General features: G+C 46.3%; 1 protein-coding gene and 1 long non-coding RNA gene across 4 annotated transcripts in view; one reads left to right on the plus strand and one right to left on the minus strand.

Moving 5' to 3' along the window:
- LOC311109298 (uncharacterized protein) overlaps positions 1–14,530 on the plus strand; it is a gene marked incomplete at its 3' end in the record, with an annotated part of 52,417 nt that overhangs the window by 6,304 nt on the left and 31,583 nt on the right. The gene's annotated exons all lie outside the window — the stretch shown is intronic.
- LOC311109440 lies at positions 7,002–11,325 on the minus strand. 3 transcript variants are annotated; one of them, XR_014610597.1, is made up of 3 exons: positions 11,146–11,325; positions 7,467–7,568; positions 7,002–7,235 (listed from the first exon to the last, which is right to left on the minus strand). It is a non-coding gene; the product is annotated as an uncharacterized lncRNA (long non-coding RNA). The 3 variants fall into 3 exon arrangements; XR_014610598.1 differs by having other exon boundaries at positions 7,002–7,274; XR_014610599.1 differs by having other exon boundaries at positions 7,002–7,288.

Raw genomic sequence — 14,530 nt, forward strand, 5'->3', positions numbered from 1 at the left:
TGGGAAGACATGGTGCTATATGCCGTTGTAAGGAGCTGTGCTCCACTGACTTCTAACACTGCCTTCCAGAGTACATGGTAAAATAGTGTGTGCGTGTGTTAGGGGGTGCATGTGTGCATGTGTGTCAGTGTGTTTGTAAGTTGTCATGCCGTTTTGGGACCTCTCCATCTAACACTACAGGGCTAATGAACAACCAGCCCGAGAGCATTCCTTCCCAGTCATCAGTGCTTTCCATGTAAGACCACACAGACACAACGTTAAACACAGAACAGCATTAGCATTCTACCTGGTTCTATCTCCATGCACGTCCTTCTGCTACATTGAACAAGCTGTCTCAATGAGTCTACTAGCACTACTTCCTCTTCTTCCTCATCCTGCCTCTCTGGACCCAAAGTGGAGAGGCCTTTACATGTCCTTATGAAGGAGGCTTGTACATGGATAAAGACTTGAAGACCTAGGTTGTATTTATTAGGGCACACCGTAGCTACAAATATTGCTAAGGAAAATTAATGTTTCTTATTGGTCTGTTCTCTTCCGTTTGGTGCCCTAATGAACATGACCCTGTCCTTATCAAACCCAGGACACGTCCCTAACCTCCCCACTGAATAGAATGTCTTCCTAATCAAATATTCCCCTAGGGAGACACAGTCCAGTGTTAAGTGGGTGCCTGGAGACTGGATGGCAAGGGAAGGATGGGTGTGTGGGGGGGCGATGGGGGGGGCATGTATTTTTTTACTTTTTTGCATAAGCGCTCGTGTCTTTAGGAGGTTGGGAGACTAAGCATTTGTGATGCAAATGAAGGAGCGGATGCATGATTATTTCACCCATTAGAATGGGTTACCGTGGAGATTCAGAGGGCCGGGACCTTTCAAGGAGTAGAGAGCGAGGGATGAGCGAGGTCGAGGTCGAGAGAGAGAGGCAACATTCTCTGTGTTCTCTAGAACAGTTGTGAGTGAGATGTTCGTTTTCTCTACTCCTGTACCCAAGAGGTGCCCCTTGTGCCCCTCGCAGTGTGTTTGTGGCATGTACGATGCTGCATTAGCATTGAACTTCAGGTTCTGCACAACTTTGACCTTCTTTGCTTCATTTGGTCATAACAAGATCACTTGGGAGTGGCTGCTTCTCTCTCTGTTCCCTTGTATGTTTGGAAAGTGACTGTTCTTTCTGGAAAAGTTAAGAAAAGATTCTGTCAGAACAAGGTTCAGCATTCCCTCGCTGTAATTAGTTGGAGTTAGTCTGTGTGGAGCTCCTCTTGCCTGTAAAACAAAGTGTTAACTGTACATAAAAGCAGCAGTGTTTCCACATTTGAGAGAGCTACATGTTGTTCAGTGTGTAACGTCTGTAGTATAAACACAGTGTAAAGTTTTAGTGGGTGGTAACACGACGCGCCGGACCAACACATGGCTCATGAACATATGTATGCACGTGTGTAAATGTGTGTGCGTATGTGTGTGTATGTGTGTGTACGTGTGTGTATGTGTGTGTGCGTATGCATGTGTACGTGGGTGTTTATATGTGTTTGGAAGTATGTCAACTAAATAAGTCCATGTGCTCTAACATCAGCCATGATCAGTAGCTAAGGGGATAGTGGAAAAACTTCAGTTGTATGCATGCCATGTGTGCTGTGACTGGATCCAGACCTGGTGGACACCGCTAGTGTCTATAATGGTTGATGATTGGCTCTAAGACCTGGAGAGGAAAAACATCCTCAGTGAACCCATCCATATAATATAATAATATAATATGCCATTTAGCAGACGCTTTTATCCAAAGCGACTTACAGTCATGCGTGCATACATTTTTTTTTTTTTGTGTATGGGTGGTCCCGGGGATCGAACCCACTACCTTGGCGTTACAAGCGCCGTGCTCTACCAGCTGAGCTACATCCTTCCTTTGCTCGATTGAGGACTGAAGAGGCTCCTCTCCTCTCCTCTCCTCTCCTCTCCTCTCCTCTCCTCTCCTCTCCTCTCCTCTCCTCTCCTCTCCTCTCCTCTCCTCTCCTCTCCTCTCCTCTCCTCTCCTCTCTTCCATTGAGGACTGAATAGGCTCCTCTCCTCAACAGAGAGAGAACAGTCCATGGCTTTGTTTATCAATGAGGGGGAAGGACGAAGGTGGAGGGTTATGGAGTGGTTTTCTCACGCTCTGAGGTCCGAGCAGGTCTCGTTTCTCACGAGAGAGCAACACAGAGATGGAGTCCTGTCTTTAGCCTTCCACACACACATCACATGACCCTCTAAGTCCACACTTAATCCTTCTGCTTTGATGGCTTATAAGACACTGCTAACAGCTAGTCAAGCTCTGTGGTCCTCGCAGGGCCTGTCCGTCACGTGTGCTTAGCATGTAGCATTAGCATAACAATACATTGTTGTGTGTGTTGTGTGTTCCGTGCAAGGTTTCTATCCTGCGTGAGTAGGAGTGGCAGTCGAACAGCTTCTAGAATAGCCCATGGTGCCCCTTTCATTGACAGCGGCCCTCAAGACCATGAAAGAGAGAGCTGCAGCAAACAGCCTTTCAGCAAGCTAGCGGCCTCGCGGCTACATTTCAGTAGTGCTGAAACGAATAAATCTGTTTAAGGGCTCCAGTCTTTGTACCAGGGGTTTAAACTTTGACCTCTGTCTGTATTGTGTTTCATATGACACCTTGTTATGTTTGGGTTCCGGGCTATGAGGAAAGAGGGGGAGCTAGCTAGCCTACTTAGAGCAGACGCTTCTGTTCAGGACTAGGCTGAGCTGGATTAGCCTGGTCCCAGATCAGTTTGTGCTGTATTGCTAACATCTTTGGTAATTGGCAAGACAGCACAAACTGATCTGGGACCAGGCTGGAGCTGTATTACCAGGCTGCAGCCTTGTGTTTCCCTATTGGTAGATTTGTCTGGGCAGGCAGGTCCTGTTGGGCTGCTAGAGAGAGAGAAAGTTACTAGAGGGAGACTGGTAAAGCTGGATGTCTAACTGTCTGGTGTCCTAAAAAAAACATTGCAATACTGTTCCAACTGCCAAACCCTAGATTTGAAAACAGGATTAGTCCATAGAGAGCAGGTAAGGCAACAAACTGAGTGTAGATTGTTTGTTGTTTCACAAATGGGAATTTGTGCTATTGTGAGGTACTGTCTCTCATAATGTTTGTTTGTCTGTGTTCAGGGGTGGGAAACAGCTAGGCCTACATCTAAGATTGTTGGACATCATACTACTGTAGCTACCATGAGTAGGTAACACTTGTCAATAGTCTGTTACACTAGGCCTCCACAGTCACACCTTGGTATTCCAGTAAAGCACATTCTCATGAGAAACCATCTGTCAGTCTGCAGGGTGAAAGAGAGGAATTACTTTCTCTGATACTTTATAATCCTTAACGTCCCCAAATGTCCTGGGATAGACCTCTGTGTGTGTGTGTGTGTGTGTGTGTGTGTGTGTGTGTGTGTGTGTGTGTGTGTGTGTGTGTGTGTGTGTGTGTGTTTAAGCCTCACAAGAGTGTCACTTCACAGGAGTGTGTATTGTACCTGGAAGAACTAGACTGTGATGGCAGCCATTACAGTTAAGTACATCATTAGTTTAATGATGTAAAAGAGTATGGCTATAACCTAACCCTAAACCCAGTGTTAGCTTGTGTTCCTACAGTCCTGAATTTCCTACAGTTCTGTTTTTGGAGACTCAGACCACAGGTATTGATTTGGTTTGACTAACAGTTCTTTGTCAGAGCTCATAGGAGGAATGTGAAAGTATGTGAGCACATCCTATTGCCTGGTTATCCCTGCACACAATGTCTGTTGGTACGGGTAATGACACACAGTGAGGACCCCAAACCACCCCTGCTCCACTAAGCCCACACAGTCACCAGTCACGCTGCAGTAACCCACACACTCACTGGCAAGTCACCTGTCACCACACACACTAGTCACCACAGGAGCTGTCATCTTGCTGAGCCGGTTCAGAGGAGAGGGGACCTCAGACACACTCAAGGGCAACCACAATGCTCTGAGAATGAGCAGATGAAGCCACACACAGCCTGACCTTAAGGAGGAGAGGAGAGTAGAAAGGAGAGGAGGAGAGCAGAGGGGGAGGTGAGATGGGGAAAGAATAAGAAAAGGGGAGAGGAAAGGAGTGGGGAGGACAGAATGGAGAAAAGAGGAGCGGAGAGTAAAAGAGAAGGACCTAGCCACTCATGACAGTGCTGGTCCCAAGACAAGGCACTCTACTGGGCTTCCATAATAACCCAGAGGCATTGTACTGTCCCTGGGAAGAGACTGGAACAGAGGGGAGTGGTGGGAGGGAGAGGAGAGGCACTGACTGACTGGACACACTGAGAACACAGCAGCTGAAGTGTTTTCTTATGTGGTTCAAATCTCTCGAATGAATCTAAATACCGTTAGAGGAAAGGGAACAACTCATTTTAAGACCGAACTTTATAGTGATGTAGGGTATTGCCTCAAACTTGGGTATGTTGTTGTTGTCTGTGGTGAGTTGATGATACAGTTGAGAATGTCGCTGCTAGCTACAGCAGTCAGCCACGTGTAAAGCCATACTCTCTGTTTAGCCTTGTGAGTTGGGTTTCCCTAGCCTGGTCTCATATCTGTTTGTACTGTCTTGCCAAACACCAAACGTGGTATCTTTGTTATTTTATTAGGATCCCCATTAGCTGTTGTGAAAGCATCAGCTACACTTCCTGGGTTCCACACAAAACATAGAACATGACATAATACAGAACATTAATAAACAAGAACAGCTCAAGGACAGAACTACATACATTTAAAAACTGCATACATAGCCTACATATCAATACATACACACACAATATCTAGGTCAAATAAGGGCGAGGCATTGTGCCGTGAGACGTTGATTTATCTGTTTTTTTAAACCAGGTCTGCTGTTTATTTGAGCAATATGAAATGGAAGGGAGATCCATACAATAATGGCTCTAGGACCAGGCTATAGGGCTTCTGCTTCCTCATTTACATTTCTCTCTCCTTGTCCTCACTCTGAAGCAGAGGCCTCTGCCATACGTTCTCCTCTGGTATTAATTCAACCAATCAACATTCCTTCTCACAAGCATTCCTGTTCCCCATCTCATTCTTCTTTTCTCTTCTTCTCTCCTTCTCTTCTTCTTTTCTCTTCTTCTTTCCTCTTCTTCTTTTCTCTTCTTCTCTCCTTCTCTTCTTATTTTCTCTTCTTCTCTTCTTCTTTTCTCTTCTTCTCTCCTTCTTCTTCTTTTCTCTTCTTCTTTCCTCTTCTTCTTTTCTCTTCTTCTCTCCTTCTCTTCTTCTTTTCTCTTCTTCTCTCCTTCTCTTCTTCTTTTCTCTCCTTCTCTTCTTCTTTTCTCTTCTTCTCTCCTTCTCTTCTTCTTTTCCTCTCTTCCTCTTTCCCACAGGAAACTAAACAAAAGCCAAATGCAGAAAGAACGCTGTCTGAACCTGCCAGTACAGTACCAGCCAGTCACTATAGAGTCACTGCCATCGGTAGAATAGAGGCTGGCCCTGGCCATGGCATGGAACCCAGAGTCTCTCTTTTGTTGTCTGGGTACCCAAGGCAAACCTGTAAACCTGAATAGCAGACACAATAGAGCCAGGCATGTTTCCAACCACTTTCACATGAATTGATATAATCTTCTAGCTCTGCTCTCATGAGAGGACATTCACACTTCGACCTGTTCCTTACAACAAAGGCTTGGCTTGTTAATATGGCCCTTGGGGTCCTGGTCAAAAGTAGTGCGCTATATCAAAAGTAGTGCACTATATAGGGAATAGGGTGCCATTTGGGATGACAAGCAGGTCTCTCCTCTGTGAGGTTAAATAATGTTATATAGGGGTTTTATAGGGACCAGAGACAGAGGCAGCTGCTGGCATTGGACTGACAAACCTAAGGATGTGTCACTGTGTGGACTGGTGATAGGTTGATAGCTGAAGGGTGAACAGGGACAGACATGGATGTATATGTAGGATAGTGGAGTGAATCCTGTTTAGATGGACATACTGCTAACTGGACCCCATCTGCTCTGCTCAGAATAGACTGGAAGCCCCCTACTAGACAGACACACACACACGGCCATGGTGTCATGCCATCTATAAATGGACCACTGATGATTCAATGCGTAAAACTGTTCATCAACTGCTATTAAACCAGTAAACATGCCACCGCAGAGCCAAGGGGAATTTGGGGGGATTTTTCTGATATCAGTCAACATTTACAGCTGTTTTCTGCATAGTTAATGGCAAACTGTACAGAAGTATTTATGTATTTTTAGCTCTAATTGGATTGATGTGACTACATGCCTCAGATATTTTCTCTAGTTATTTTTTTATTCCTAATCATTTCTTTAGGCTTAAGGAGATTTTGAAGTAAAGTTATAGCTTATAACAAGGGCCCAAAGTTTCCCTAGACTGGTCACATCGTCAGGAAAATCTCAGTACAGTAATGCTTGGGGCCTTACTGAAGTCTATCTATAAGCAGTTTGTGTGGTTTGTTTCTGCCTCTGACTGACTACCCAGCAAACCAGGAACATTCCCAGGACATTAGTTAACATTCCCATGAAGTTCTCTGACCTAAATAGTTGTAGCATCTCCCTCTCAGCACATCTGGTGTTTGGGTTAAAGTTAAAGATAAGATGTGCCCTTGGCATACGGATATCAGGGCCTGCTCAGAGAAAGCAATTGTAAGCAAAACCTCAGTAGAGTAAGGACGTACTGCTCTCACTAAAAACTGTAAGTCGCTCTGGATAAGAGCGTCTGCTAAATGACTAAAATGTAAAAAAAAATGCTCCATATGATATGATAGTCTGGTCAGTTTACTGAGGTTAGCAACATTTTATTGAAGTGTATTCTTATTTTGTGTGTGACTGGTGGATGCTGCTGGGTGTGAGTGTGATGCGGGGAATTAACATGGAATTGCAAAACAAGTTTATGAGAACCGGAGGAAACTCCATAAGAGAACTGGCAGAAACTCCATAAGAGAACCGGAGGAAACTATCATGACTCAGGATATGACCCAGATGCAGACACAGGAGGCGGATAGTACAGTTCTCAATAATAATTTATTAGAACACGGGGCAGGAAAAGGGCAGGTCAAGGACAGGCGGAGGTTCGTAATCAGGTCAGAGTCAGGCAGGTGCAGGACGGCAGGCAGGCTCGGGGTCAGGACAGGCAGAGGTTCGTACTCAGGTCAGAGTCAGGCAGGTACAGGACGGCAGGCAGGCTCGGGGTCAGGGCTGGCAGAATGGTCAGAACCGGGAAAACTAAGAAACATACACTAGAGAAACAGGAAAACGGGAAAGCACGCTGGTAAGACCTGACAAGACAAGACTCACAACAGACAAAGAGAGAACACAGGTATAAATGCACTGGGGATAATGGGGAAGATAGGCGACACCTGGAGGGGGGTGGAGACAAGCACAAAGACAGGTGAAACAGATCAGGGTGTGACAGTACCCCCCACCCCCCACCCCAGTGGCCCCACCTGGCGTCCAACCTGGGCGCATACCTGGTTGACTGGTGTGCCGGCGGTGGAACTCAGCGAACCCTCAGGAGGCGCCTCACCGTGTACGCTGGTTGACCTTCGATGATACGGGGGAGAGGGGTGGGCCTGGAAACAGGAGACAAAGGGCTGTGAGACATAGGTTTAATTCTGGACACATGAAAAGTGGGATGTATACGGAGGGTACGGGGCAACAGAAGATGAACAGCAGAGGGGCTAAGGATTTTAGAGATGGGGAAAGGACCAATAAAATGGGGGTAAAGTTTGTGGGACTCCATCCGGAGGGGCAGATCCCGAGAGGACAGCCATACCCTAGGGCTGATATCCTAGGGAACATTTAAAAAGGCGTGAGACCCGTAGCAGAACAGGGAAGGGTGTTGCAAGCATATTCCACCCACATGAGTTGCTGGCTCCAGGCGGTGGAATTGGTGGAGACGAGGCAGTGAAGAGTCGTCTCCAGGTCCTGATTGGCTCTTTTCCGACTGGCCGTTGGACTGGGGATGAAAACCAGAGGACCGGCTGGCCGACGACCCAATAAGGGTGCAGAACGCCTTCCAGAACCGGGACGAGAACTGAGGACCGCGATCAGAGACCATGTCGACCGGCAGTCCATGGATCCAGAAGACGTGCTGCACCATGAGCTGGGCCGTCTCCTTAGCTGAGGGCAACTTAGGAAGGGGAATAAAATGGGTGGCTTTGGAAAACCGGTCCACCACTGTAAGGATGGTGGTGTTGCCATCAGACGGCGGGAGGCCCGTGACGAAGTCCAAGGATATATGGGACCAGGCGCGGTGAGGGACAGGAAGTGGTTGAAGGAGGCCAGGCTGAGCTTGCCGTGGAGTCTTGTTCTGCGCACCACAGTACAGGCGGCAACGAATGCAAAGACATCAGGAACCATGGTGGGCCTCCAAAAACGTTGTCGGACGAAATCCAAGGTCCGACGGGTGCGAGGATGACAGGTGAGTCTCGAGGAATCAGCTCATTCCAGAACAGGACCATGGGCAGAGTCCGGGACAAACATCTGGTTAGCTGGGCCCCCACCGGGGTCCAGCTGGGAACACTGTAGTGACGCCTCAAGCACTGAGATGCAGTGCCTTAGGCCGCTGCGCCACTCGGGGGCCCAAATTAAGATGGGGGGCTGTAGTGAATCGCTGCTTGAGGTCAGAGAACGCCCGGTCAGCTGCTGGAGACCATATGAATGGCTCTGACGTCCATGGGAATGGAGAAGGGTTGTGTGGGGATTCCCAGCTCCGACACCAGGGTAGCGTCCATAAAGCTCTCGTCGGCCCCAGAGTCAATGGGCACCTGGAGAGATTTGGACCGGTCACACCACAACAGGGTAGCATGGAGATGGGTACAAGCAATGGAAGGTGGGAAACTCACCGTACGGCTTACCAGCGTACTCGTACCTACTTGATGAGCCTGGGTCTTTAATGGGCAGGTAGCTAAGAATTGTCCTGTAACTCCACAATATAGACAGCTCTGGGTGTTAAGTCTGCGTAAGCGCTCAGCTGGAGACAATCTAGCCCTGCCCAGTTGCATGGGCTCCGAAGGAGGCGAGTCGGCAGCCCTCAGTGATTCTGGATTCTGGAACATTCACAGAACCAATTTTGGTTTGCTTGTTGGTCCCATTCTGTGTGGTCAAGTGAAGTGATCACATTAAGGACACCATATGGTGTTCGTGTCCCAACTCAGTTCGGTTACAGTCATGACACAGTGTGACCTTTTATATTCCACTATAACAGGGCAACTGTTCAACCAACCAGTGAAAATCACTTCCTGTTATTTCTACCTCTTCTGATGTGTCATTATGGAGGAATGATCCATCCATCCAGATCAGTCAATTGGCTAGAAGTTACAACCCACAGCAGCATAGAAAAAGGGTCAGCCCATTACCTCAGTTCTAAGGGGTGAGCTGTGTAGCCAGGGAAGCTGTGTAGCCAGCACATGTCCATTTTATTTCAGTCCTTCTGGGAAGAGGAGCAGGCCAGAGCCAGAGCTGCCTGAGAGAAAAGGCTGAGTCATCATGGCCTACAGCTCCAGCTCTGGGAGGAAATGTACCATTTTCTTCTGTTACTGCTGGCTCTCAGCTCTATCTGAATTACAGAGCAGAGCAGCACGGCTGCAGAACCCATTAAATATGCTTTTATTTGACATGGATGATAGGTTCAATTCAGAGTGTGCAGAGACGCATGAGGTGTGGAGGGAGGGGGGAGGGAGGGAGGGAGAGATGAAGGGTGGTAGGGAGGGAGTGAGTAAGAGAGAGAGAGAGAGACAGAGAGTGGGGGAGGGAGGGAGGGAGGGAGGGAGGGAGGGAGGGAGGGAGGGAGGAGGTGGGAGGGAGGGAGGGAGGGAGGAGGGGAGAGAGAATGAGGATGAATTGACATGGTGTAATGACATGTTGACACAGCAGAGGGCGATGTGTATCTATGTTCTGTCATTTTGGCGGGCATTTATTTTATTTATTTTTTATTTATTTCACCTTTATTTAACCAGGTAAGCCAGTTGAGAACAAGTTCTCATTTACAACTGCGACCTGGCCAAGATAAAGCAAAGCAGTGCGATAAAAACAACAACACAGAGTTACATATGGGGTAAACAAAACATAAAGTCAAAAATACAACAGAAAATATATATACAGTGTGTGCGAATGTAGTAAATTATGGAGGTAAGGCAATAAATAGGCCATAGTGAAAAATAGTTACAATTTCCTGGAGCCAGTGGGTTTGGCGACGAATATGTAGTGAGGGCCAGCCAACAAGAGAGTACAGGTCACAATGGTGGGTAGTATATGGGGCTTTGGTGACAAAACGGATGGCACTGTGATAGACTACATCCAATTTGCTGAGTAGAGTGTTGGAGGCTATTTTGTAAATGACATCGCCGAAGTCATGGATCGGTAGGATAGTCAGTTTTACAAGGGCATGTTTGGCAGCATGAGTGAAGGAGGCTTTGTTGCGAAATAGGAAGCCGATTCTAGATCTAACTTTTGATTGGAGATGCTTAATGTGAGTCTGGAAGGAGAGTTTACAGTCTAACCAGACACCTAGGTATTTGTAGTTGTCCACATACTCTAGGTCAGACCCGCCGAGAGTAGTGATTCTAGTCGGGTGGGCGGGTGCAAACAGCGTTCGGTTGAAGAGCATGCATTTAGTTTTACTAGTGTTTAAGAGCAGTTGGAGGCTACGGAAGGAGTGTTGTATGGCATTGAAGCTCGTTTGGAGGTTTGTTAACACAGTGTCCAATGAAGGGCCAGATGTCTACAAAATGGTGTCGTCCGCATAGAGGTGGATCCGAGTGTCACCAGCAGCAAGAGCAACATAATTGATATACACAGAGAATAGAGTCGGCCCGAGAATTGAACCTTGTGGCACCTCCATAGAGACTGCCAGAGGTCCAGACAACAGGCCCTCCGATTTGACACATTGAACTCTATCTGAGAAGTAGTTGGTGAACCAGGCGAGGCAGTCATTTGAGATTAGCCACGATAATACAGGTATTATCTTATGATCTGGCTGCATTGAGAACAAATTAAAGCAATATGCCAATGTAGGGACAGTATGAGAAGTCTGTCAATGTACGAAATGAGCACCATTTCATGAAAATCAAAGCCAGCGTTTAGATTTGCTCTTTACCACAGTCCCAAAGTATACCTACAACATGACCTGTAATAACACACAAATACCTGAAGATGCATCTTTCACATTTAAAAGATTCTCCCAAGTTTGTATCACTCTCCTCTCTCACTCCTCTTAATAACAGCATTCCCCCTGTGCTGTTTTGCATAGTTCCGTTCTGTTCTGCCTGTTCCGTTCCTTTCTGTTGAGATACAGTGTTTACATGGCCAGTCTCTGCACTATGTCTGGTATCCCCTATCCCCGTCCAGAGTGCATGGCTCGCCACAGCTGGGACTGTGTAAAGATGACATGTTAGATGTGTAAATAAAGCGTGTTCAAATAGTGTTCTGACCAACTTTGTCTGCCTTAATCATGCTGAAAAAGTGAGGGAGTTGCATGTGGTTGATTAAGCTATGAGTAATGGTAAAGATATCATTCATCTGTTGATTTACTGTACCAGTAGTGACACTGTACACCTTTGCTGTCCATTTGTACAGCTGGATCTGTTGCTGAAGCAGTTCATGACACGTGTTAGAACCAGACCTCCCAGAACTCTTAGACTTACTGTAGATCCTTCAAGTGCTGAGCGCCTCCTCTAGTGTAAACCACTTGTAACACTCGTAAAGTACACTTGGCCACTTTTGTGGGCTCTCAGAAAAAAATTAAAAACGGCTTGCCTGAAACGATCTCTCTCTCTCTTTAGGGTGTACGAGCCATGTACGGAAACATTTAGTGAATGTGGGGGAGGTATTCCGTTTTCTCTTAAACACTTTAGTGTCCACACTTTAGTGTTACTTATGAGTGTGAACTACAGGCTGCTTGCTTATTGCAACACAATAACTCCTATGTTAAACACTCCTAGAGTAACACTAGAGTGTGTAACTAGACTGGAGGTTGTGCTGTTTATTGCTTATTGCAGGCAGAAGGCCTCCTATGTTGCCCTGTGGTGATAAGCTCTCATTGTTATGCAACTCCTTAGCAGCATAAGCTTCTGGCATGGCTCCCTCCCTCCCTCCCTGTCTTTTTCTCTCTCTCTCTCTCTCTCTCTCCCTCTCTCCGCTGCCTCCCTGTCCGGCGCTAAGTCTGTTTAAAATAGCAACAGGTTGAGTGAGCATGAGGCTAGGAGAGCTGCCAGTACTACAAACCCCGCGCCGGAGCACGGCCTGGGAGTAGAGGAAGAAGGGAAGAGTAGAGGGGGAGAGACGGAGGGTCTCTCTCCTCCACCAGCACACTCTCAAAATGCTGAGTGTTATGTACTTCCTCCGCTCTTTCTTCGAGGTAAGGGATCTTCAGGTTCTTTCTTTCACTCTCTGAGGTAAAGGGAGTACTGTTTTCCTTCTCTTCCTCCCTCTCTCTATTCCTATCTCTATCTCTCTCCCCGTTTCTTTCTCCTACAGGAACTTCTGTTTTTGTCTCTTAGTTTGTTCCCACACTGGGAGAGAGAGAGGGAGTAGACTAGCTAGATTTACAGAGTTCTAATTTCATGTATGTTGTCATGGTGGTTCTCTCTCATGCAGAACTCAACGGCAGACAGAAACCCTTACCTCTGCTGTTTACTGTCAGTAAGCCAGAACAAGATGTCAGTTGTCCTCTTATTGTCTTTGGTTGTTTGGAGTGTCAGTTGACAGGGTCATTGCCAAGGTTGAACTACACTGTATCCTCATTTCTCAGCATAGTAAACGTTGCCTCTTCTGTGTGAAAAAGTTATTATTGATAGTCATGTCTTGATGAGGTGAGGGCAGTTTTTACCTGCCATTCAGATTGAAATGAGCACTTGGGTTTGATTTGTAAATGTTTTTCTTATCGTGTTAGTGCTCCTTTGTTCTTCTAGGTTAAAAAAAAAAGTTTATGTGATCTAACTGCTCAGATGTTGATGGATGGTTGGACCCGGAGCATGATGCCTGTTGGATACTGTCCCTATTCTCACACACACACACACACACACGCACGCACGCACGCACGCACGCACACACACACACACACACAAACAAGAACACTGGCAGTGGGGTGTCCTGCTTTATTCAGGAGTGAAAACAAGCACAGGAAAAGAGAGAGAAGGAAAGAAGGTGAGAGAGAGAGAGAGAGAGAGACTGATGTTCCTCCAGTAGCTCATGCCTCTGCATGAGGCCGGCGGTAAAGACCAGGGTATTATCAGCTTTACCAGGAGGCTTTGAGGCCGGCTGGCGCGACGCGGCCCGGTTTCACCTGTTGCTGATTACAACATTTGTCCTGTTATATCTCCTCCATGGAGACACTGAACTGGTCTGTTGTTTAGATAATTATGGGATTTAGCCCACTGTGCCTGGGATGCATCTCTTGACATGGCAACTGGCCGATCAAATGTCAGGGGCAGGTCCTTATGCAGGAAACAGGAAGCACAAAGCAGGAAGCAGGAATTTGAAGTTTGTCTAATTGGTTGAGTGGCGAGGGGGGCTCACTTTGATCATCGTAATCCTGTGTGGCTCAGTTGGCTAAATGACTCAAATGTAATTGTAAATGTGTGGCAAGCAGTAGAAACCACTCATATCCAACCCTCACATTCCTTAGTGGTGACAGACTGGAGAACACTAACCATACTATAGGGATGTGACAAATGGAACACATTTCTTAACATTTAAACATGATTTTTGAGGGGGGGGGTTCTGTTAAAATGATAAGAAACATGTATTAAGATCCATGTGAATTCACAATGCAGCTGCACTGCTGCCAGGAATGGTTTGGGTCTCACTTTCAGATGGTGAAGCATGGCACATGTACTGCCAATACTGTACCTCAATTCCACCTCACAAAGTTTGCATTTCCTTCTCATTTAACTTCATAAAGTATTGCCATACAGGACTTGGCTGCTGTCTCTTGCCTTTCTCTGCCATTTTTCCAACTGTTAACGACAATGATGTAGTTGTGGAGAGTCGACTCCAAAATAATTTCTGAGATTCAGTATTTTTGGAATGAGGAGACTGATTACCGGTAGTTGCCATACTTCTGAGAACACAAACACTTGCATCTTTCATAGCGAGCTAGTGAGGGACGGAGAGAGAGGGGAGGGGCACAGTATAGGCAGGTCAGCCACCAGGCAGACAAAGTCAGGGTGTCCTAATTGAAAGAACCAATGTCAGTCCTCTTTAAAGTGAACTCTTTAAAGCTGTTCTCTTTGTATTTTTTATTTTTTTTTGTTATTTTTTTTCCACCTTTATTTAACCAGGTAAGCCAGTTGAGAACAAGTTCTCATTTACAACTGCGACCTGGCCAAGATAAAGCAAAGCAGTGCAATAAAAACAACACAGAGTTACATATGGGGTAAAAAAAAACATAAAGTCAAAAATACAACAGAAAATATATATACAGTGTGTGCAAATGTAGCAAGTTATGGAGGTAAGGCAATAAATAGGCTATAGTGCAAAATAATTACAATAGTATTAACACTGGAATGCTAGATGTGCAAGAGATTATGTG

Source organism: Coregonus lavaretus (genome assembly GCF_964263955.1).
Source record: "Coregonus lavaretus genome assembly, chromosome: 34".
Lineage (NCBI taxonomy): Eukaryota > Metazoa > Chordata > Actinopteri > Salmoniformes > Salmonidae > Coregonus > Coregonus lavaretus.